Source organism: Sciurus vulgaris (genome assembly GCF_902686455.1).
Source record: "Sciurus vulgaris genome assembly, chromosome: 5".
Classification (NCBI taxonomy): Eukaryota; Metazoa; Chordata; class Mammalia; order Rodentia; family Sciuridae; genus Sciurus; species Sciurus vulgaris.
Genome location: NC_136465.1, coordinates 175,311,664 through 175,333,787, shown reverse-complemented (window position 1 = coordinate 175,333,787; position 22,124 = coordinate 175,311,664). Strand labels below are relative to the sequence as shown.

The 22,124-nt window shown below is 49.1% G+C and overlaps 1 protein-coding gene across 4 annotated transcripts in view; it reads left to right on the top strand.

The window, feature by feature from the left end:
- PACSIN2 (protein kinase C and casein kinase substrate in neurons 2) overlaps positions 1-22,124 on the top strand; it is a 106,551-nt gene that overhangs the window by 39,487 nt on the left and 44,940 nt on the right. The window contains exon 1 of one of the 4 annotated variants that reach the window (XM_079143300.1): positions 313-664. The exons of the other annotated variants lie outside the window; for them this stretch is intronic. The gene's annotated coding sequence lies outside the window, so the exon portion shown is untranslated. Of the gene's footprint in view, positions 1-312; positions 665-22,124 lie in introns of those variants that run through there. 4 annotated transcript variants of the gene reach the window in all.

Here is a 22,124-nt window from a genome sequence, read left to right as displayed (position 1 = left end):
GTAGTGGCACTTGAATATTTGAGTGCCCTACCTCTTGGAGACAGTGTGGGACCCTGTGTGCCCAGTCCTGGCTCCTGCGTCAGGGTCCCCGTTCCTCTTCTCCTGACAAGCTGCCTTGCCTGGATGTGTGCAGCACAGAAAGAAGTTGAGCTCGGTGTGTGGGGCAGTGTGAGCGCAGCCCATCCCAGCCAGTCCCGCCATAGGCTGCCTCTGCACCTGGCTCCTAGGGACAGCTGTGGCTTCTTTATTGTCCTCCTAAGCAGTCTGGTCCCAATACAAGAAGGGAGTCTGAGCGTATTGTATCTGGCGTGAGTTAGTTTATATGCAGGTTGACTTTGGGCGGGTGTTGTATAAATTGGTCAAACCCCATGGAAATACCAAGATTTCTGTGGCCACTTTCTGAAAAGAGCTTCTCTGTGCTGGGCACGGCAGGCAGGAGCCTGCAGAGCCAGCTGCGAACCTGGTGCCTGTGCCGTGCCTGCAGCAGTGGAGGGGAATGACCTTATCTCGGCAGCCAACAGGAAATGATGAAACGTGTGGGAGAATTCAGCTGGGAGACGCAGGTCAGACGTGCCAGCAGCGCTGGGAAGAGGCAGGTACAGAAGCCGGTGGCAGCTGGGCTCAAGCCACCGTGGACAGGAGGGGGAGGCAGCGGTTCCTTAAGGTAACCTTCTGAAAGAGGAATTGTCATTGGTTTGTTTTTCCGAGTGACTGGCTTCACAGCAGTGTCACCTTGTGAGCAAGCCCACGTAGTTTCGGAATTCCCTGACGGAGGCGTTCTTGTTGTTCAGCATTAACCAGCGGGGTCTGTGCTGTCCTGCCTGTGTGTGTGCGTGCGTGCGTTGAGAAATGTCAGCGAGTGTGTGTTTTTCTTGGTGAATAGATTTTGGACAAAACAGATGAAGCCTGTGCCCTGTAATTTTTGACTGGTTTTAGAACATATGCACATGCTTCCTTACCGAGTGGCTCGACCCCGTAGCTTTGCTTTTCCTGCTGACTTTCCTGCCAGGTGGCTCGTGAGCCAGCCCAGCTCATAGTTACGAGAGGGTTGCTTGTCCCTCGCTGGAGTGTGTCTTGCTCATCACATGCTGCCGGTGCCTTTTCTACCAGCCACGTCTAAGCCACGGACCCCAGGTGGGACCTGGAGAGAAGAGGAACCAGCAGACTTTCCAGTTGGCTGCAGTTGCTGTTTCCTTCCGGCCCGGGCTCTGAGTTGGCATGCCACCTGCTCCAGCCCCCTCTCCATCCTCCTGAGTCAGCTCTTTTTAATTTTTCTTCTCAGCTGGACCCTGTGCCCTTGTCTCCATTGGAGAGCTGCCACCGGGCACTGATCATATCCTTGTCAGGTAGTGAGATAGAGAGGTTTTATTTTATGGTTTTAATAACTGAGCAGCCTTACACATTTTTAACTGTTTCATATCTTAGATGTCATATTCTGGAATTGGAAAATTATGGTTCCCTCTTTCTTTTTATTTTTAGAATTTTTTGACAAACCCTTCCTTGTGCGGAGGGCTGACTTTGACTAGGTCGCAGTGAGGGAGCTGCTGCGTATGAAACACGGACCCAGAGGCGGGTCGTCCACGCATGGTTTGGCGCCAGGTTCCCCATCCCTCTTACCTTTACTTACACAGCACAGCAGTTCTAATTGGAAGGTTTTTTTTTTCCTTCCTTCAAGTCCTGACTGAAGTGATCATCACTGAATGACCTTTACTTATCGGATTACCTATGGCCAAGAACGTCAACAAGGCGGTGTTCTCTTGCTGTTCTCCAGAAAACGCCATGCTGTGTGGCCTCTGTCACATAAAGAAGCATGTTTTCCTGCTGGGTCAGTACCTGCTGTGATTTGTCCATGTCCAATACTTTTATAGGGTCACAAATGAATGGTTTCTAGAAATTTCTGTGATAGAATGCACATCTGTGAGACCTTAATTGGATCCACCAGTTTTGTCTTTGTTCTCATAGCTCTGCATAGTTTTTTTTCAGATCCTGTCTGTCTTGACAATAAAATATGCTGAATTCTAGACCAACTTTGAATGCCACATTTATGAAAATAGTTAAGAGGTTTCATAACTTCAAAAGCATGCCTTGCAGGGATGAGATTTATGCCAGTAAGTAAAAGTAAGCTTCCCTTTCTTTGCTTTTCTTTTCTATACAGTTAGTCCTTCGACTCTCCTCTACCCACATCATTCTCTTGCACGTTTAGTGGCAGAATTTAAAAGGCAGAAACACGGTATTTGCAATTGTAGGGACTGTTGGAATGGGTATGGCCAGGTGCCTCATCTTGACAAAGGAGTGAAACCTGGAGGTGATGTGACTTTCCCAGGGTCACTCAGCTTGCAAGCTGAGTCTGGAACCCAAGTCTCCCGCCTTCTAGGTTGTGACCTTTCCACCCACATTATCGTCTCAAGATAGCGGCGCTTGGCTGAGTGGTGCTTTCTTCTGCTCGGTCAATTTTAATTTGTTTCCTTTCCAGATACTCAGCTTTTGTTCAGTAATGATTTTCCACTAAGTACTGTTTGGCATGGATGTGAAATGAGCGATATATAATAAATTATATGATGTACAGTGAAAGACTTTATAAGTACAAAGAGTACTGACATTTCTGCCTCTGACAGCCATTTCTTAAAAATGAAGAGTTCTCTGCTTTATGGTCTTCCTGCCCTGCCCCGAGGCAGGTCCCAGTCACAGTGAACCTTGTGTGATCATCTGCTGGTCGCAAGTGCCACAGCTAGGACCACAGCCATGGTGGGAACAGGCAGGCACTCAGGATGCGAAAGGCAAGCGCTGAACTTCCCCCATATCTCAGCAGGTTGCTTTCTGGGTCCCGGAAGGGACTGCGGACAACTCTGACGATGCGAGCTGGACTGAGCAGGTTAAGACCTTACAGTGTGATGTGCAGAAGGAAGCGATTTAATTTACTTAAAGGGAATCTACTCACAGCTCTCTCGAATCTTTAAAAGTAGCCTCTGCAGGGGCTCCGCTCAGCGGCTGGGCACGTTCTTAGAGCACGAGGCCTGGGTCGATCTTTAGCGCGTGCGCACACTCACACAGAATCTCTCCAAAACTGAATCTGAAACCTTCTGAAATTCAGATACATAAATAGAAGTGCACTCAGAACAGTAGGTGACTTCCTTAGATCTTGACGTACCTCCCTGTGTCTGTCCAAAGCCACCCTACGGTATCCCAGGTAGATTCATGTAATAGCACATATTTGCATTTTCTGAAGTATTCAGAGTATATGGTGATCCTTGAAGAATTTTTAAAACAAACACACCCCAGGAAAATGGTCATTTTCATAATTGTTTTAATTGAAATTGAAATGAATAACTTTATGCCTATTTTAACTTATGAGCTACTAGGAGGAAGTGGGGATACACGAGCAATCTCTCTCTGCCACAGGACAGAGCTGTCTTCCCTCTGGGGCTTCTGGTGGGCACCTTTTATCAGCATCCTTGAAGAAGATGACATTTTTGGTGGTAAGCTGAATGCTGGCCGTGGGCTAGAGCAAGAGGGCCATGGCCTAGGAGCAGCCTTGGGCATGGCTTGGGTCACTCCCTCCATCTGGTTACCTGTGTTCCCAGGTAGCACTCTGGACTTGCCGCTGTCTTCTCAGTTGTGTGCACACTTGGTGCAGCATAGTAGCTAACTTCTTCTCATCTGGTGCCCTGGTTGGTGGTACTGTTTGGTGCCCTTTCTTTCCCTCCCCTGATGTTGTGAGACCTAGAGATCCAAAGGGGCAGCAGCCCGCAGCCCTGGGGCTGCTGGTGCTCAGACATCTCTGAGAAGTCGAGCTGTCTGTTGGCGCGCCATCGGGGCCTTGTTTGCCTCCCTCTCCATGTGGGCTTCTCTCCAGAGCTGAAGAGACTTCTCCCCACTACCCTAGGCCTTAGGGCTAGGAAGAGAGGCCCGTGCTTTCTGTGTGTGAGATAGTAACAGCATAAAATGGAGGTTACCGGTTTGAATGAAGCAGTGAATGAACGAATGATTTGCAGTGTTCTTTCTGGGTAGGTCTTCTTTCCCTCGCTGGAGTGCCTCAAGCATGCTAGGGAAGGTTCTACGCTGAGCTGTACCCCAGCTCAAGGTTTCTCTAGGAGGCACTGTAGTCGCATGTCACTGGGCTGGTCTAGACACGTTGGCATATCACAGCTCCGTCTTGATGCCAGGTGACAGGCTAGGTGCCTATTTGATGTCTTCTCTAGCCCTGGGAATCTGACATATTTTCCTCATTAGACTCCATCACACACGAATCATAAGAAAATGACTCCCCATGTGGATTCATGAACCACGTTGCTCTGTTTTGGGAAACAAAGAATTTAACAGAAAGTATTCTAAATTTGAAATGTGTGTCAGTGGTCTTTACAGTAATAAAGGATTTAACTTTTCTTTCTGTTAATCTAAAGCTTGGGCCACGAATTTCATAGTCTCATTTCCCATCAGGGTTTGTTCTACAGTGCAGTCCTTGAGGGAGAGCAGGGGAGAACGATTTTGTTGGAAGTGGTTACTTGACAAGATGTTAATGTAATTAAGCTGAAATGTTGAGCTTCCCAATTTGGAATTCCTCTAGATTCCTAACATATAGTGGTGGTGCTAGTTTAAGAAAGTAAATGAAGCACAGGGTGATAACAGGGACAGTGAAGTGATTTTTCTACTGATCTTTTCTAATTTTGAAAAAAAAAAAATGAACAAGGCATGGTGGTCTGGTCAGCAGTATCTGTTGACTTGAAAGCAGAAGCATTTGGTACTTTCCCACCTATGGGGGCGGGAGCTCAGGGTCACTTGTATTCAGCCCTTCCTGTGCAGGAAGGCCATGAAGAAAGGCAGCAGGACAGCTTTTGGAGGAGAAATCTTTGCATTCTTGACATTGAACTCTGTAAGACATTAAATTTATTCTTGGGCGCATCGAGTAAACTGCTAAATTGAAGAGTTGAAATTGAGATAGCAGAAGTTGCCCTGATGGAAATTGTGTTTGAGGCTTATGCAAATTGTGATTGTCCCAGCACCTCACCGCCTTCTCTGATGGGCATGCAATCATCTGAGTGAGCTCTGTGCTTATTTCCAGCCACTGATTAGGTCACTATCTGGAGGGACCGTCTACCTGGACAGCTGGCTGGCTGAATTGATTTGTTCATTCATGTACAAATCACTAATTCATCCATTTGGTCTCTTGTTCACATCAGACACTGCTAGACTCTGGGATCCACAGATGGTTGAGATTGAGTTCTTCCCAGGTCTGGTGGCTCACACCTGTAATTCCAAGTACTCAGGAGGCTGAGGCAGGATGATTGCAAGTTTGAAGTCAGTGGTGGGGGTCAGGGAGGAGGAGGAGGAGGAGGAAGAGGAGGAGGAGGGGGGAGTGCGAGAGAGAGAGAGAGAGAGAGAGAGAGAGATTGAGATTGATTGAATGAGTCCTTATCTGTGAAAAGTCACAGACCATTGGGGAGGACACTTCTATTTATTTTTTTCACCCAGTACTGGGGATTGAACCCCGGAATGCTTTACTGTTGAGCTACATAGGATGTCACTGAGTTGTCAAAGCTGGCCTTGAGATTGTGATCCTCCTGCTTCAGCCTCCTGAGCTGCTGGGATTATAGGTGCGCCCCACAGGGTTTATGTTGGGATAAGCGCTTCTAAACAGCAGGGTGGCGAGTCTTCTCATAGAGCTACAGGGACCTTACTCCTCCGTGGATAGAGGAGGTCATAGAAGACTTCTCAGTTTGGTGACGACTTTTGGAGAGAGGGTTTGTGAGGCAGACCAGGGAAGCAGAGGGAAGTACATGCTTGGGAGTTGGTGTCCTCCAGAGCTGTTGTCCCCGTTGAGCCTTCTGGTGCTGCAGGCTCTGGGGCTGTTCTCCGCTCTACCCAGGGAACGCTCCTTCGTGACTTTTGAGCCATTCACTCACTGCAGCTCCTGATGAGCCCAGAAGACCCCTCAGTGTGGCATCCAGGCCTCTGCTGCCTTGCGTTCGGCAGCTCCCGCCTCCCGCCGTGCTTCTGGTCTCCATGTTGTTTCCTCTTGTTCCAGTGTGTTCCCGTTTCTGCAGCTGCGCTCCCCCTCCGCTGGAGAGGGCTTCTTCCGTTGGAAGCGTGTCCTTCAGGACTCCTTTTCTGCAGAGTTGGTTTGGGTGGCATGTATTTTCCATGCTGGAGTCTAGTTCTTTCGAGGCCTTTCAGTCAGGTTCTGTTGGGTGTGGATTCTTGGGGCCGCTGCTGTCACTCAGCACGTTGAATGGCAGGTTCCAGTGCCTGCTGCTCTCGCTGTCACCGTTGGTCCAGTTGTGATTCTTTTTGAAGGTGCGCTGTCTTTTCCTCTGGTTGCTTCATGACCTTCGGTGTACCTGGGAGGTGTGCAGTTTTATTTGAACCTGTCTTGGTGTGACTCTTTGAAGTCTTGCTTGGCTCCTTGGACTTCCCAGACTGTGAGTTAGTATCTTTCAGCCTTCTGGAAAATTATCTTTAAATACTGCTTTTCCCTTTTTATTAATTTTTTCTTTATGGAACTTCATTAGATATAAGGGTTCTTTACTGTTTCTTCCAAGTCTTATTTCACTCTGTTTCTGTTACTGGTTGAGGAGCTGGTCCTCGTGGGGTTGTGTGGCTCTTACCTTGGAAGATGCGACTTGACGGTCCGGGTGAGCAGTATTTGAGCAGTTCACTTCCCGGCAGGGACCAGTGGCCGGGCCTTTGGTTCCTACTGCTCTCCAGGGTTCTCACGGTGGGCTGGGTGGCAGGCCGTATGCGCTGGGCTGGAAGTGCTGCTCTTTTATTGCTAGTTGGTGGGGTGGGTGGGGCAGAGGTCACTCTTATGGTGACTGCATGGCACCCATTCCTCGCACTCTGCTGTTGGTAGGTTCTCTGTCCCCTCTGTCAAAGCCACGGCTTCCCAGGGCTTCCCTCCAGGACCAGCCTGACCCTGTGCTGGATTGTTTTTGTGTTGTCACGCAGGTTCCTCTTCCTGAGATACTTTCCAGATGATGAATTCCTGCTGAAACATCAGCCCTGGTTGCCCTTTCTGGACCCTGTCCTTGTCCCCATAGTGTCTTTGCAGAACTCTTTCCTAGTGCATGACCATTGTGTTGGAGGAGGTTGCTCAAGTTCCCGTCACCCCCGTGGGAAGGCTGTGACTTCACAGTGGCACCTCGCCATAGGCATCATCTCGGTGGCTGCTACCGAGTTTGCAGAACCCATTCTCCAGGGCGTGCCAGGTCCCAGATGTGTGCCATCTCACCTGCACCGCCTCTTAGGCAGACTGGATTCCATCTCACCGATGAGCAGGTGCTTTCCCTGAGCTGCTGGGAGCGTTAGAAGCTCCCGTCTCGTGAGGAGTCTGGAGACTGTCCTGGGTTGCACGTCCAGCTGGCCGTGCTCTGCCACACTGTCCTCTGATTTTCCACTCTGTAACTTACACCCTTAGCCAGAGATGCCACTCCTGGGAGGTTCAGCTCCATCAGAGTTTGGGGTGGGGAGGAGCCCCAGAAACTGCACAGGAAAAGCGTCCGCTCCTCCTCTGTAGACAAAGGACCACAGAGGCCCTTTGTGTGACAGGAAGTCCTGCGGCTGGAAGGGGCTGCCTCAAAGCGGAGGGGTTCAGAGGAGCTGGAGGGGTTGACCTGGGGCCACTCTGACTCATGCTGTTGTTAATAGTGCCCTTTGTCTGTCCCGGGAACCTGCCTGGCAGCGTGGCAGTCCTTCCCGCCACCCCAGCCCCTGCTTCCAGCGGTCAGTGTTGCTCTTCTCTCTCTCCCCATCACATTGGCCTGTGGAGAATGTCCCCATTTTCTGGCCTGAACAAAGGACAACCTCCTGACCCATTCTATATCTTTTCCTTCTATGTTTGCCAAAATAATCTGTTTCTTCTGGGTCTACTTAATGTCTTTTTTAGGTACTTATTTTTGGTACCAAGGATTGAACCCAAGGGTGCTTAACCACTGAGCCACATCCCCAGCCCCTTTTAAAATATTTTATTTAGAAGCAGGGTCTCCCTGAGTTCTCTAATGCCTCGCTAAGTTGCTGAGGCTGGCTTTGAACTCACGGTCCTCTTGTCTTAGCCTCCAGAGCTGTGCTACCCTCTTTTGGGTTTACGTGTAGTTATTGAATAGGAAGACTTGCAACTTAAGGAAGGGGTACCCACCAGGCAGGTGCTTCTCACTGAGAGGGGACCTTCAGGAAGTAATCGATGTGACATCATAGCTGGCCCTCGTGGTGCCCTCAAAGACTGGCACAAAGGGGAGCAGGGAATAAAGAGGAAATGCAGTGCCTGAATCAGCAGCCCAGTCCCCTGCGGCCTCTCTTGTTTCTGCAGCCATCTGTCACTTTTGGGGACACCCTGAGGTCAGGGGTCCTACTGTGCGCTCAGTACTGACCCCCGGCTGGATGTGAGGGGAGCAGACATGGCGTGCACATGTGTGTGGTGCTTGGGGGAGGCTTTACGATTGTGTTGGAGCACCGTGCTCAGTCCTGGCACCCAGCTGCTCCTTACTGTGCAGACGTGGCGTGAGTCAGTGAGAACTTGTTCTGCAGAGTCCTCTGTGAGTCTGCTGAATGCCTGGCAGTCAGTGTGGCATGCTTGTGTCCGTGGGCAGAAGCTTCTCTGTCAGAAGGAGAGTCTCTGGGGCTGAGATTTCTGAAGATTTCAGTGACTATAGGTCATAATGCTCCTCCATATTCAGAATAGGAGAAAATCAAATCTGTAGGAATCCTTATCATCTAGCTACCTCTAAGTTGTGCAGAGGTGCCAGCAGGGTGCCAGTGGGACAAAGATTCAGCTGCCTTCCCATGAAGCCTGGGCAGCTACAGGACCTCAACCTTTGCATCCCTCCTCCTCCTGCTCCAGCTCCTGGTGCCTTTGCCTGGAGGGATGGAGCAGGGAGGAGCCCGGTCTTGTTGGGTGCTGTCTGTTGTGTGGCCAAAGCATGCGCAGTGTGACCAGGAGCACAGGGACGGTAGTGAGCCTGGAGGCCCTGGAGGCCTCCCTTGGAGGAATTTGGAGTAGAGGTTTGACACATTGACCACAATAGTGACGTCATGAAGGATGAGAGGAAGAGGGGACCAGCTAGGGAGGTCATCATGATCTAGGCAGAGTATCTAAGTGGCTTTGAGCAGGGTGGTCATCATTGAGGGGACAGGGTGCAGTAGGAGGAATGGAGCTATGAGGACTGGTGTTGTCCAATCTTGAGAACTGAGTAAATGTGGGTGGCCGGGCAGCAGTGCGGGGAGAAGAGGTTTCTGGCTTGGTCTGTTCATGGGCCACGGATTGTCTCCTGAGGCAGGAAGCCCATGGTGGGGAGTGGTCTCGGGCTGGGTAGACAGTAGTTTTAGGAACTGCGATGGCCAAGTGGAGGGGTCTAGAAGGCAGTTGGCCAGGGAGGAGATGGCCACTGGGCTGCATGCTGTGTGGTACGTGGGACAGAGGTGCTTACTTAGGCAGATGTGAGGGCCTGGGCAGAACTGTGGGCACAGCATCCGAGACATGACCAAGGAGGCAGAGCCTGTGGGGTGGTTGGGAAGACTGGAGGATGCTTCTGACCACACCTCCTCCTGTCCCCAGAGTGTGAGGGAAGGAAGATGGAAGGAGAGGATAGCTGCGCAGGTCCCTCGGGATCCCTGTACAGAGGTGGCAGGCACGGCTGGCCCCTAGAGGAACAGAGTCCCCAGTATGCCCAACAGGCGAGTTAGACTTGGGTAGGAGGGGGTAGTGCCATGGGCGGGGGTCAGTTTTCACCAGGAAAGTGAGGAGGAAGGAGTGGGTATCAAGGAGCTAACAGTACTGCTCCTGTGGGACTCTGAGGCTGGGGATGAAGATGGGGCAGTGGCCAGCTCAGGACAGTGGGGAAAGAGGCAGTGTGGTGGGCTCAGAGCCAAGGCTGAGGAGGGCTGACTGAGGAGGGTCAAGTCAGCGTTACTGCTCTTCAGATTTCTGGTGTGTTGTTCCCGTTAATGCAAATATCAGTTCAAAAGAGGAACTGGATTGCTGTAGTCACAGAGGTGGCCCTGTGATTACCAGTAGGCCCTGGGGGCAGCCTGGAGGTCTGCATAATGAGACGTTTATTGTGAGTGTTTCTCTTAGGTGCTTTGGCCCCCACATTTGAGAATTTTCCCCTGTGACGGAGGAATAGTGTTTCTCCTTGCCTATCTCCAGCACGTGCGTCTTCTACAGATCAGAGGCTGCCGAGCCTCAACCCCTCCACCGCTTCACTGACTTGGTCGTTTATTGGTGCAGACGTCGGAGGGTCTACTCACAGTAGGCCCTCTAGGGGTGCAAGGATGAAGACGCAGACCCTGCCTCTGAAGTTCCATGTGATCGGTGTCTGTGCTGTTTTGCTCTTAGCCAGTCGCAAATGCAGAAGGGCTGGCTCCTGACGTGTACTTATGATGGTTGTGCGGTGTCCATGTTCTGTCAGTTGATCCTTGTTTCCTTAGCTTCTGAACTTCTACTTGTTCCAATCTTTTGCTGTTATAAATACTGCAATGAACATTCTGTTCAAGCTAATTTTTCCTTTGAGCTTATTTTCTTGGGACATTTTCCCCAGAGTGGGACTGCAGGGTCAGAGGTTAGTAACTGTTAGCTGCCTTGTTCTGTATTTCCAGATTTTTCCACAAAGCCTGTCAACAATGTTAAAACACCTTCCTATTTTCCTCTAGCCCCACCCAGCTGGCATTGTCACGTTCATTGGTCATTTTTTACAAGTTATTTCCATTTTCTAAGACAGTTGTGCTTTTCCTGCCACACAACAGTTGGTTGTGTTTTATTTGGCTCTGTCATCCTGCAGGAACAAGCGAACCCCATATTTCAGAGAATAAACACAGATGTCTTTCTTGTTTGCTGTGCATGTCTCTTGTGCCGTGGCTGAAGGCAGTTGCATACTGTCACTTAGGGGCCAGGCCGCTTCAGGAGACCCACTCCGCTGCAGCTACCGTTTGAGGCCTCCTCAGTGGACGCGACAGCAGAAAGGAGAGGGCCCAGACTCTGTGTGGACTTCCCACTGCTGTGTGACCCCGACGACTGGCTGTTCCTGTCTCTGGTCTCTCCTCCTCTTTGTTCCTCCCTCACAACTTCTTCAGTAGTGGAATTGGATCCCCAGTCTTCGTGTCAGCCTTTAATACATATTTAGTGATAAGATTTTTATCAGTTGTGTCTATTCCTTTCTTTGCTTTTTGCATTATTTTGTGTTATGAAAAGGTTTAAATAATTACATGTTTGGGGCACATTCATGTTTTTCTCTGATATATTTGTTTTTTAACATCACAAACTCATCCTTTTCTTAAAGCCAGAAAAGAAATGTTTTCTTTGAGTTGCTTAAAATGGATCTTATCTGCGGGGCTGAGATTGTGGCTCAGTGGTGGAGCACTTGCTGAGCACGCATGAAGTACTGGGTTTAATCCTCAGGACCGCATACAAAACTAAATAAAAAATAAAGTTGCCATTGAAAAAAATCAACTAAAAAGAAAAAGGATATAATTTGGTGCCCAGGATGCTTCAAGTTAATTGAAGTATGCAATGGCAGTTCATTGTAATCCAAGTTAACTTTGGTCCTATGTGAATGATGCCTGTTTGTTCTGAAACATGAAACTCGCACCACAACAGCGATGTGCTCCTTAAGATAAAAGCACGCAGCAGCTTGGAGCAGAAGGAAGTTCCTTGACTGGGTGGAGGGCATTGGTGAAAACCCGCAGGCCTGGGAGTGAAAGACTGACTGTCCCCCTGTGATTGGGGTTAGGATTCTGACATGCTCTCCTGCTTCTTCTGTCCAACGTGTGTTGAAGGTTCCAGCCAGGAAGCTAGGCAGGAAGAAGAAATAAAAGACATGCGATCAGAGAGGAAAAAATCACTCTGTCCTCAGTTACAGATGACTTGATCTTAGATAGAGAAGTCTTCCTTAAACTAATAGTCCACCAAAAACTTACAGGTTGATTGTCCTTTATCCAAAATACTAGGGGGGCGAAGCTTTTCAAGGTTTTGGAGTTTTTTTAGATTTTGGAATATTTGCATGAACTTTACTGGTTGAGCATCCTTTACCTAAAAACCCAATATCTGAAATGCCCTCAAATCAAAAGCCTTACGAGTGCTAACATGACATTCCCAGAATTTCAGATTTTGGAATAGGGATGCTCAACCTGTATTAAAACTAGTGCAAGTTCAGCAAGACTGCAAAATGCCAGGTGTGGTGGTACAAACCTAAGAGCCCAGTGACTTGGGAAGATGAGGCAGAAGGATCACAAGTTTGAGGCCAGCCTCAGCAATTTAGCGAGGTCCTAAGCAACTTAGTGAGAACTTGTCTCAAAATAAAAAAAAATAAATGGGCTGGGGATGTGACTTAGTGGTTAAGTGCCTCTGGGTTCAATCCCAAGTTAATATAAAGAAAAATCAATAAGCCAGTTCTGAAATTCCTAAAATTTGGGGAACTAGAGTACTTAAAAAAGTTTTCAAGAACCAAAACAAAGTTGGAGTACCCACACTTCCAAATTTCAAAATATTTTACAAAACTCACAAGACAGTGTGGTACTGGCATGAGCGTAAACGTACAGAACAATGGGGTGGGATTCAGATTGCAAAATCATACTCTTATATTTGTGGTCAGTTGAATTTGGACAAGGACCCTAAGCTGATTCAGTAGAGGAAATGGTAATCTTTTTTTTTTAATTTTTTTTATTTTTTATTTTTTATTGTAAACAAATGGGATACATGTTGTTTCTCTGTTTGTACATGGCGTAAAGGCATACCATTTGTGTAATCATAAATTTACATAGAGTAATGTTGTTTGATTCATTCTGTTATTTTTTCCCTTCCCCCCACCCCTCCCACCCCTCTTTACCCTCTATACAGTAGTTCCTTCCTCCATACTTGCCCCCCTCCCTAACCCTAACTCTAACCCTAACACTAACCCTTCCCTCCCCCCCATTATGTGTCATCCTCCACTTATTAGTGATATCATTCGTCCTTTGGCTTTTTGAGATTGGCTTATCTCACTTAGCATGATATTCTCCAATTTCATCCATTTGCCTGCAAATGCCATTATTTTATCATTCTTTATGGCTGAGTAATATTCCATTGTATATATATACCACAGTTTCTTTATCCACTCATCAATTGAAGGGCATCTAGGTTGGTTCCACAGTCTGGCTATTGTGAATTGAGCAGCTATGAACATTGATGTGGCTGTATCTCTGTAGTGTGCTGATTTTAAGTCCTTTGGGTATAGGCCAAGGAGTGGGATAGCTGGGTCAAATGGAGGGTCCATTCCAAGTTTTCTAAGGAATCTCCACACTGCTTTCCAGAGTGGCTGCACTAATTTGCAGCCCCACCAGCAATGTATGAGTGTACCTTTCTCCCCACATCCTCGCCAACACCTGTGGTTGCTCGTATTCTTGATAATCGCCATTCTGATTGGGGTGAGATGGAATCTTAGGGTGGTTTTGATTTGCATTTCTCTTATTACTAGAGATGTTGAGCATTTTTCCATATGTTTGTTGATTGCTTGTAGATCTTCTTCTGTGAAGTGTCTATTCATTTCCTTAGCCCATTTGTTGACTGGATTATTTGAATTCTTGGAGTAGAGTTTTTTGAGTGGAAATGGTAATCTTTTAACAAGAGGTGGTAGGACAGTTGCATGTCCACATGCCAAGGAACCAATCTGGAGGTCTGCCTCATGCCGTGTGCCACACTTAACTCCAGTGTGGATCAGAGCCCTCAGCCTGGCTCTGTGGTCTGTATCTGTAATCCCAGCTACTCAGAGGCTGGGGCAGGGGGATCACAGGTTCAGGGCTAGCCTGGGCAGTATAGTTGACCTTCATTTCATAAAAGAGACAAACAAAAAGACTTAACTGGATCAGAAGCTTAAGTGCAAGAGTGAAACCTATAAAACTCTCAGAAGAAAATACAGCCATAAATCTTCGTCATTTCAAATTAGATGATGATATCTTAGATATAAAGTCATCAACATCAAAACACAGAAAACAAGAAAACATGGATCAATTGAACTTCATAAAAATTTAAAAAAACTTTTTGCTTCCAAGGATGGCATCAAGAAAGTGAAAAGACAAGTCTCAGAATGGAGCTTGAAGTCATATGTTTGATAAAGGACTTGTACTTTGAGAATATAAACAACTCTTAAAACTCAACGATAAAAAACAAGTGATTAAAAAATGAGCAAAGGCTCTGAGAAGACATTTCTCCAAAGACAATATTCCAGTGGCCAGTAAGCACAGGACGAGGTCAGTAGCGCTGGTCATCAAGGCCGCACAGATGGGATCACAGAGAAATCAGAACCAGTTGCTGGCCAACTGGTGCTTCCACCGTGGGAACCGCTCCCCGCACACCGGAACCACTGCCTGGGAGGCGGCTTCGCAGAGTGACTGGGCAGTTCCACTAGTAGGTCTCTGCCTGAGAGAAATGAAGACACATGTCCACCCACAGACTTGTGCACAAGTGCTCCTTGTGGTCCTCTTCATAGTGGCCCCAAAGTGGTAATGGCTGAACAAGTCGTGGTGTGTCCACGTGATGGAATGTTCTCTAGAAACGAAAGGAGTGGCGTGCTAACAGACCCTGCGACTGCCTGGACCTCACGGGCGTCGTGCTTCATGAAAGAAGCCAGTCTCAGACCACGCAGGGTGTGATTGTGTTTATGAGATTGTCCAGAATAGGCAGATCTAGAGACAGACTGTCAATCGGTGGCTGCCAGTGCCTGGGGGTGACCGGAGTGGGGATGATGGCTAAGGGGAGTGGAGTTGCTTCTTAGGATGACGTAAGCATTCTAGAATCAAATCACTGTAAATCACCATGTGCAAGCCGGGCACAGTGGTTCACGCCTGTAATCCCAGCGGCTTGGGAGGCTGAGGCAGGGGTGTTGCAAGTTCAGAGCCAGCCTCAGCAAAAGCAAGGTGCTAAGCAACTCAGTGAGACCCTCTCTCTAAATAAAATACGAAATAGGGATGGGGATGTGGCTTAGTGGTCGAGTGTCTGGGTTCAAGCCCTGGTACTAAAAAAAAAAACAAAAACCAAATCACCATGTGCATGTGAAGTGCTGGATTGTGTGTGAGTTATATCTTAAAACTGTTAGTAAAATAGCAGATTTTCAAGTACTCATGCTGTTGTCCTGGCCAAATCATTTCATTTCTTTGTCTGTGCTTGACAAACTTACATGAGGCCATTATGGCCAAACACCCGGGCAGTCGGCATCCCAGCAGAGGTACAGGGTGTGGGGACCCACGAGGGGTCCACGGTGGTGTGCGTGTTTTGTGGGGGCGGTCACAGGCTTTGCCCTTACTGGTGGAGTCTGCGGGGACTCAGGACCAGGCTCTGTCCCTGGGCATGGCTCAGGAGTGAAGCCCCTGTGGAAGTCGCCTCCAGGAATCCCTGAGAGCAAGGGAACAAACTGAGCGTCTTCCAGGACCAAAGCTTTCCCTGCAGCAGAGGGTGCTGTTCGTTAGAAGGAACAGGAAGGCTGGCGATTCCAGCCCGCCCTGCCCAGCCGCACGCCAGGAAGCGTGGAGTGATGCCATGAACAGGAGGCCTTTGAAAAAGCATTTCCAGGCCAGCGTCATCTTTCTTAAGGTAAAATCATAGAAAAAAACCTGAAATCAGATTTAAGTCTAATCAGCTAGAACAGAAGTAGGGAAAAAACCCTGCTGGTATGAAAGCAGTCATGAGACCTTTCGTTGTTCACACAGAATCTCACCCTTTTTGAACCTCCTAAATTGTCCTCCAGGCTGAAACACAAGGCCTCAGGGCAGGGGAGGATGAGCAGGGCTGTGCCAGCTACAAGGGAAGCCCAGGGGTGAGCAGGGCTGTCTTCCCAGGCCATGCTTGTGAGGGCACTGTGTCCCTGCCCCCAGGCCCGGCTTACTTCTTCCTCCCTGACTCACCGGCCCTGGAGACTGGCTTGCTCTTCCTCTTTCCTCACCCATAAATGAGAAGTGCCCAGTGCCCCGCCTCTGCAAGCGGCCGCACCTGTGGGCAGCACCCCACTGTTTGGCTTCTGATTCAGAGGCGAAGGTGACACGGGCCCAGCCTTGTGACCCACTCTGCAGGCCACATCTTTCCTTTCATTGCAGAGTAGGAAACTCTGATTTTGGAGGAAAATGGCTATTCTCATTACTCAGTAGTGAAGAGGGAGTTTGAGTTTTTAAGTAAGATGGGCTTCCTGTGTAGTTTTAGTTTTTATCCTTTGAACTGTACCGTAGTGTGCTAGGTAGCAGGCGTCAAGCCTGGGCAGCCCCAGCGGAGGGAGGCTGCGTGGAGGTGATGAGCTCGCAGCTCCCCCAGCCGCTCATCAGGGGCCAGTCGTGACTCCGCCTACTGCAGTCTCTAAGGAGGCAGGAACGCACAGGCACTCAGGACACCTCGGTGACCAAGTGAATGACCAAAGGGACCACAAGAGGCAACAATGGTGATCTGTCATTTGCCCTGACAGCTGGGCAAGGCTTGTCTCCCCCTCTGGTAGTAGGTGAGGAAACCGAGGCTGGTGGGACTTACCTGTAGTTGGCAGCTCACAGAAGCCAGAGCAGCCCGAGAGCCCCAGGATTCCCAACTCCTCCTCCCACTGTGGTTCTGCCCACTTAACCTTGAAAGCATAAGTAGTTATTTATTTCTCACAAAAATCCTCCCCTGGGGGTGCAAACCGCTCCCCATATGGCCTGGTTCTCTAGGAGCTGTGGGTGACGTGCCCGTTTCTGGTTCAGCTAGTGCTGATTTAAATGGGTCACCTCTAATCATTTTTCTTTCAAATCTTTTGACTCTTCCTCTTCGTTTTCTTGCACTGCTGTTTGTATTCTCACATTAATATCCAATTTGAAAAATGCATTTTTGTCCCTTTTAAAGTAACTATTTTAAATCTGTGGAACAGTGACTCAGTATTTAGGTTGGAAAAAAATCTTCAGGCTGAATCTCCACATTCCCAGGATGCTTGCCAGCCAGAGATCTAGAAAAACATTGCTGTAAAAGCAGTCTAAGACACAGATCTGTCAGCTGACATGTTTCCATTATGTAAGAAAAATGATTTGGGGACATTTCTGACTACGTGCTGTGAGCTGCAACCCTTCACTAGTTACACCCCGTGGGTGAACCGACAGCCGAGGCCGTGTGACTGTGGGCCTCCTCCTACTTTTGCTGTTGATCCTCTGCACCCTAGGCTGTCATACCCCAGAGCATATCTAAAATGGCCAGACGCCTGGCCATCAGCTGTTTCCTTGTGCCATTAGATCTAAAAGACATCACGGTCAGGATAGTTATTTTTAAGGGTTACTACATGGACCCACGCCTACTATTTCTTTTGTACTGATTTCTCACACACAGGTTTTTTTTTTTTTTTTATAAATACTGATTCCTCTCCCTTCAGGAATCAGCGTAGATAACCTCTCCTCACCTCCCTTGCCCTGGTCTTCCTGCTCACCTCCTGAGCGCCTGATTTGGGTCCCACATAGAGGAGCAGGGGAAAGCCCTTCCTCACCGAGCTCCAGGCAGAAGACGAGGACGGCAGGCTGGTGGGCAGGAGCTCTCAGGAGGTGCCAACTGTGGCAGGCTGTCAGGAGGGAGTGAGCCTGAAGGGACCCACCAATTGGTGGCCTGCTCAGAGCCTCGGGGGTTAGACGCCCTCTCCTTGGTGCGGGCCTGGGCGCGCAGCACCGTCTGGCAGAAGGGCCTTCCCTGACTTCTCTGGAGCCCGCTGGGCTTAGAGCAGCTGCCTTTCCTCTGACTTGCTGGGAAAGGAGAAGCTCAAGCCTTCGGCAGCCCCCGTGTTCCACGGGTGGGGCTTCCCTTCCGTCTCAGGCCTGTTATGACAGCCAAGTGAACTGTACTTCCGAGACACCTTCATTTTTGCCCTTAAACCCGACATTCTCCTTTCATACTTTCTGCTTCTTCCTGAGTCCAGGAGACAATTTAGAAACTAGAGCTGTGGTGCAGATAGACCGATTTCAGAAGACCTCGTCCAGAGTGACCTTATGTGACTACTTGGTTTGTTCCAAAAACATTTAAAATTCTGTTCAATGTACATGGCATTAGTTCTCAAGGTTATGGGCACAAAGCTCACATTTAGCAAAATGAGCTTTATTCTGCATGCGCTTGGGTAGGGGCAGACAACAGGTGAGCTGCCCAAATCCTTGAAGCCTCATTCTGAAAGTCTCGCTGGAAGATGGACGGCTTCTGAAGACAGAGGTCCAGGATTGCTTGAACAAAGCCAGGAGAAGCCCCAGGGCTCCATGTCTCTGTGACTGGCCTATAAATGGTGTGGATCTTCCTGCTTCCTGGAGCTGTGTGTTGGGTAGAGTGGGCCTTGAATGAGTCTGCATCAGGGACAGCCAAGGCAGGGGCCACACAGGGAAGGGCGTGGCTGTTGGAAGCCTCGGGGTGCTGGTGTGTGTCTGACGGCTCCTCGGTCAGGACTCGGAACAGGAGTGTGTTGGCACACAGGCTTGTGGATGATTGTGCCAGCAAATCTAGTCAAGGGGTTGGTGGTAGGCCTTGGTGGTGGGACAGAAGTTGCAAGAACGAGGCCATTTTGTTCCTTAAACTCATGTGTTGTCACTGCTCCTGCTGCCTGGGCGATCTGTGTCACCCTCTCTCCAGGGGCTCCTGGGGTAGCTGTCTGGCTGTCTGCAGACACTCCAGCAGCCTCCCTGGCCTTGGTGTGGGGTCTTCCTTCTGCCCAGGCTGCATCTGCTCTGGAGGTCCCGGCAACTCCCTTCTTCCCAAATTATCTCAGATGTCCCCTTTTCAATGAGACCATCCCCACTCACTCTGTTTAAAAGTGCCTCCTTTCTGCTGCTTCCCCCATCCCCTTTCCTCGCTTTCTTTCTCTGCCTAGCAACTACTCTGTTAGTCCCTGCTGTAGAACGTACACTCCATAAGTGCAAGGACTTCTGTCTGTTCTGTACCTGGTGGGATTTCCCAGTACTGCCCAGAATGTTCTTGGCCGCATGGATTCCCGATGCATGGATGTGAGAAGAATGGAGAATATGCAAGAGGCTGGGTAGATTACCAGTGTGCACCCAGGGAGTATGTGCTCACTAAAGTAAAACCCCCTTTTCATTTGTTAAATTAAAAATCATCGGTTTGACACAGGATGCACAGCACTTAAACTTCAAACTAGTCCATCTTTGCCTGTGCTCTCAGGCTCCCCACAAACGTTAGAGTCTGGTGGACTGAAAGGTCCACCTGCCTTATGAACAGGGAGATCCAAGGTCCAGGGAGGTTTGTGCCAAGTCATTTCTGCCTGCCTCACTAGGGGATGCCACAGCAGGGAAGGGAACCTGCATATCACTGCCAGACAAGAGGAGGTGCTTCCCTGCCTTCCCTGGGTTGAGCCTCAGGTCAGCCCCACTTTGGTGGAAGACTGAAGCGATAGGACCTTCTCGGAGACCTGTGAACACACTGGACACTCACACACATGGCTGCCATCTACTTGTTGCTGGTGCTCTGAGGGTCCCGTGCAGCCCTTCTGGAGCCTGCTCCCCAGAAAGTGCATTGACCTTTCTGCCTGCAGAGGGTCTGGTGCACCCACTGATGGCATGTCCTTACCAGAGGATATAGTCTCCCCTCCTTGAAGCTGGTGCATTTGGGTGGCTTTCCTGGGATTTTGGTAACAAGACTAATTGAAATTTCAGTGATTGTGCAACTTGGTGAATAATTTTTGCTGCAAAAGACTGAAAAACCAGCTTTACAAAGTTGATTTTCTGGGGCTGCCAAAGTACAGTTCATTGAAACTGCTCGGCCAGCAGCCGAGCTTGTGCTCCAGCACGTTTTCCTGGAGCTCTGAGTCTGTGTGCTCACAGAAGGTCGTGGACACTGGCAGAGGGGCAGCTTGTGCAGGAGAGTCTTTTTTTTTTTTTTCTTTCTTTCTTTCTTCTAATGGAGAATAAGAGAAGAGATACCACAAGTGAGGGCAGGGGAAGGGGGAGGAGGGGTAGGTCCTGGTTACAGCAGTCACTGAGCAGCTGCAGGTTCCATGCAGGCACCAGGGCAGCCAGGTGACTTAGGCGTGGTCCCTGGGAGCTGACGACCTGGTTGAGGAAATAGCAGCATGGACAAATACGGGCACCATATAGAACTGTAACAGCATGGTGGAGGAGGTGATGCCCCAGCCTGGCCTTGCAGGTGATCGGGGTTGACTGGGAAGGGCAGTCTCAGGCCACAGCATTCCACATGTGAAGGGGCTCAGGAGGTCAAGGCTGCCGGCAGCGACAGCAGGCCAGGGTGGGAGGCCCCCACGGTCTTCTGTGCAAGCTGCAGGTGTAGTTAGAGGAAGGGCAGGGAGGCCAGGTCCAAGGTGGGGGACGCTCACACAGCCAGGAAAGGGAAAGTGAGGCTGCACGCACCCCGCACCCGGAAGGGTGTGCACTCTGGGCAGAAGCGGGCGCTTGTTCTTGATGAGCGCCACTGGTATTTGAACACTTGGTTTGGCTCACTCTGGGGCCCTGGTTGTGTTTTTTGAATGTAGTTTGGTTTTATTAAAGGCCTCAGTGCTCCCTGTGAATGTACATTTCTGTACTCCTAACTCCAAAACATATAAGGTTTTATTCATGTGATAAAATTAGAGAAAATTTCAAAGCTGCCTTTTTACTCCCTTTTGTCTCACGTTTCTCCAGGGGGGAAAAAGCCTGGAAGACAAGTGTGTTAAAGAACTGGCTGTCCTCTACATATTGAGGAGAACAGTGTGAGTCATTGTAGCTTTCTGCTGGTATTTGAGTATCTGGTTTATTTTTAAACAGTTCTGTGCAACTGGACTTTCTTTGGTGGTTTCTGTTACCATGGCTCCATAATATTTCTTCATATCTGCTTGTTCATACTTTCACACACTTGAACATCAACTTTACAATTCCTCAGACTCAGAATCTCCTGTTCATAATGCCCATGAGTCTTTCTCCAGTTTTGATGGCAGCTTGGTTGTTTCAGCCACCTGCAGAGGTTGGGAAGAAGGAGGGCTGGCTCTGAGGGCACGCAGGCAGGGCTTGCTGGAGCTCCTGTGGGGGTGTGAGTGGGCAGACTCATGTCCTCTGCAAGCAGCCACTTCCCCTCCGGTTCGTGGTTGGGAGAAGAGCCGGGCAGGCTGCGTTTGCTTCCTGGGTTGCCATTGTGCAGTTTGGTCCAGACATCCAGTAGACCCTTGGCTCTTGCGAATCCCCAAGCATGAGTATGGTTTTGTTCTCTTGGTCTTGTTTAGTCGTTTATTTTTGGACTTGACTGAGACTTCCACTTTGGGCAGATCCCTTGTTTCAAGAATCTGTAGTCCAAAGAAAAACCATGTTGGTCTTGGTATTTTCTGGCTCTGTTTGCCTTGCCCAAATTCTAGGCATTTGGAATCATTTAAGGAGGTTCTTCTTGGCAGTTCAGTGCTTGAGAAATGTGAATTTACTAAAGAACTATTCAGGGGTTTAAATAAAGTCCCAGGAATCCATGAAACCATAGAGCCAGTTTGTGTTTAATCTCTTGAAGTCTTTGGCCTCCATCACTTGAGTGATTTTTTTTGGGGGGGAGGGGAAGGGTACTGGGGATTGAACTCAGGGGCAGTGGACCACTGAGCCACATCCCCAGCCCTATTTTGCGTTTTATTTAGAGACGGTGTCTCACTGAGTGGCTTCGTGCCTTGCTTTTGCTGAGGCTGGCTTTGAACTTGCGATCCTCCTCTCCGCCTGGTGGGCTTCTGGGATTACAGGCGTGCACCCCTGTGCCCAACTTGAGTGATTCTTGATGCTTGAAAATTTAGAGTGTGGTGTGACTGGTATATGTCCTAACACAGTTGTTTCTTCTTGTGCAGAGGGGACTTTGAAGAACAAAAGCAATGTGAACATGTGGCTTCTAGTGGTGTGTGGTTTGGGATGTTCTGGAGGCAAAAGGAGGCTCCAGGTGGGATGTTCTTCTGACATGATGGGCTGTACCGACTGGCTGTTGGAAAAGAATTGGCATTTTGCCTTTACCTACCTATCTAGCTGGCTAGCTAGCTATGTGTTTATTTTAAGGATTGGCTCTTTAAGGATCACCAAAAACTTAAGTTTTGCTCTCAGCTCAAGAAATGTCTTTGGTTGGGGCTGGAGTTGTGGCTCAGAGGTGGAGCGCATATCTGGCATGTTACGTGAGGCCTGGGTTTGATCCTCAGCACCGCATATAAATACATAAATAAAATGAAAAAGATCCA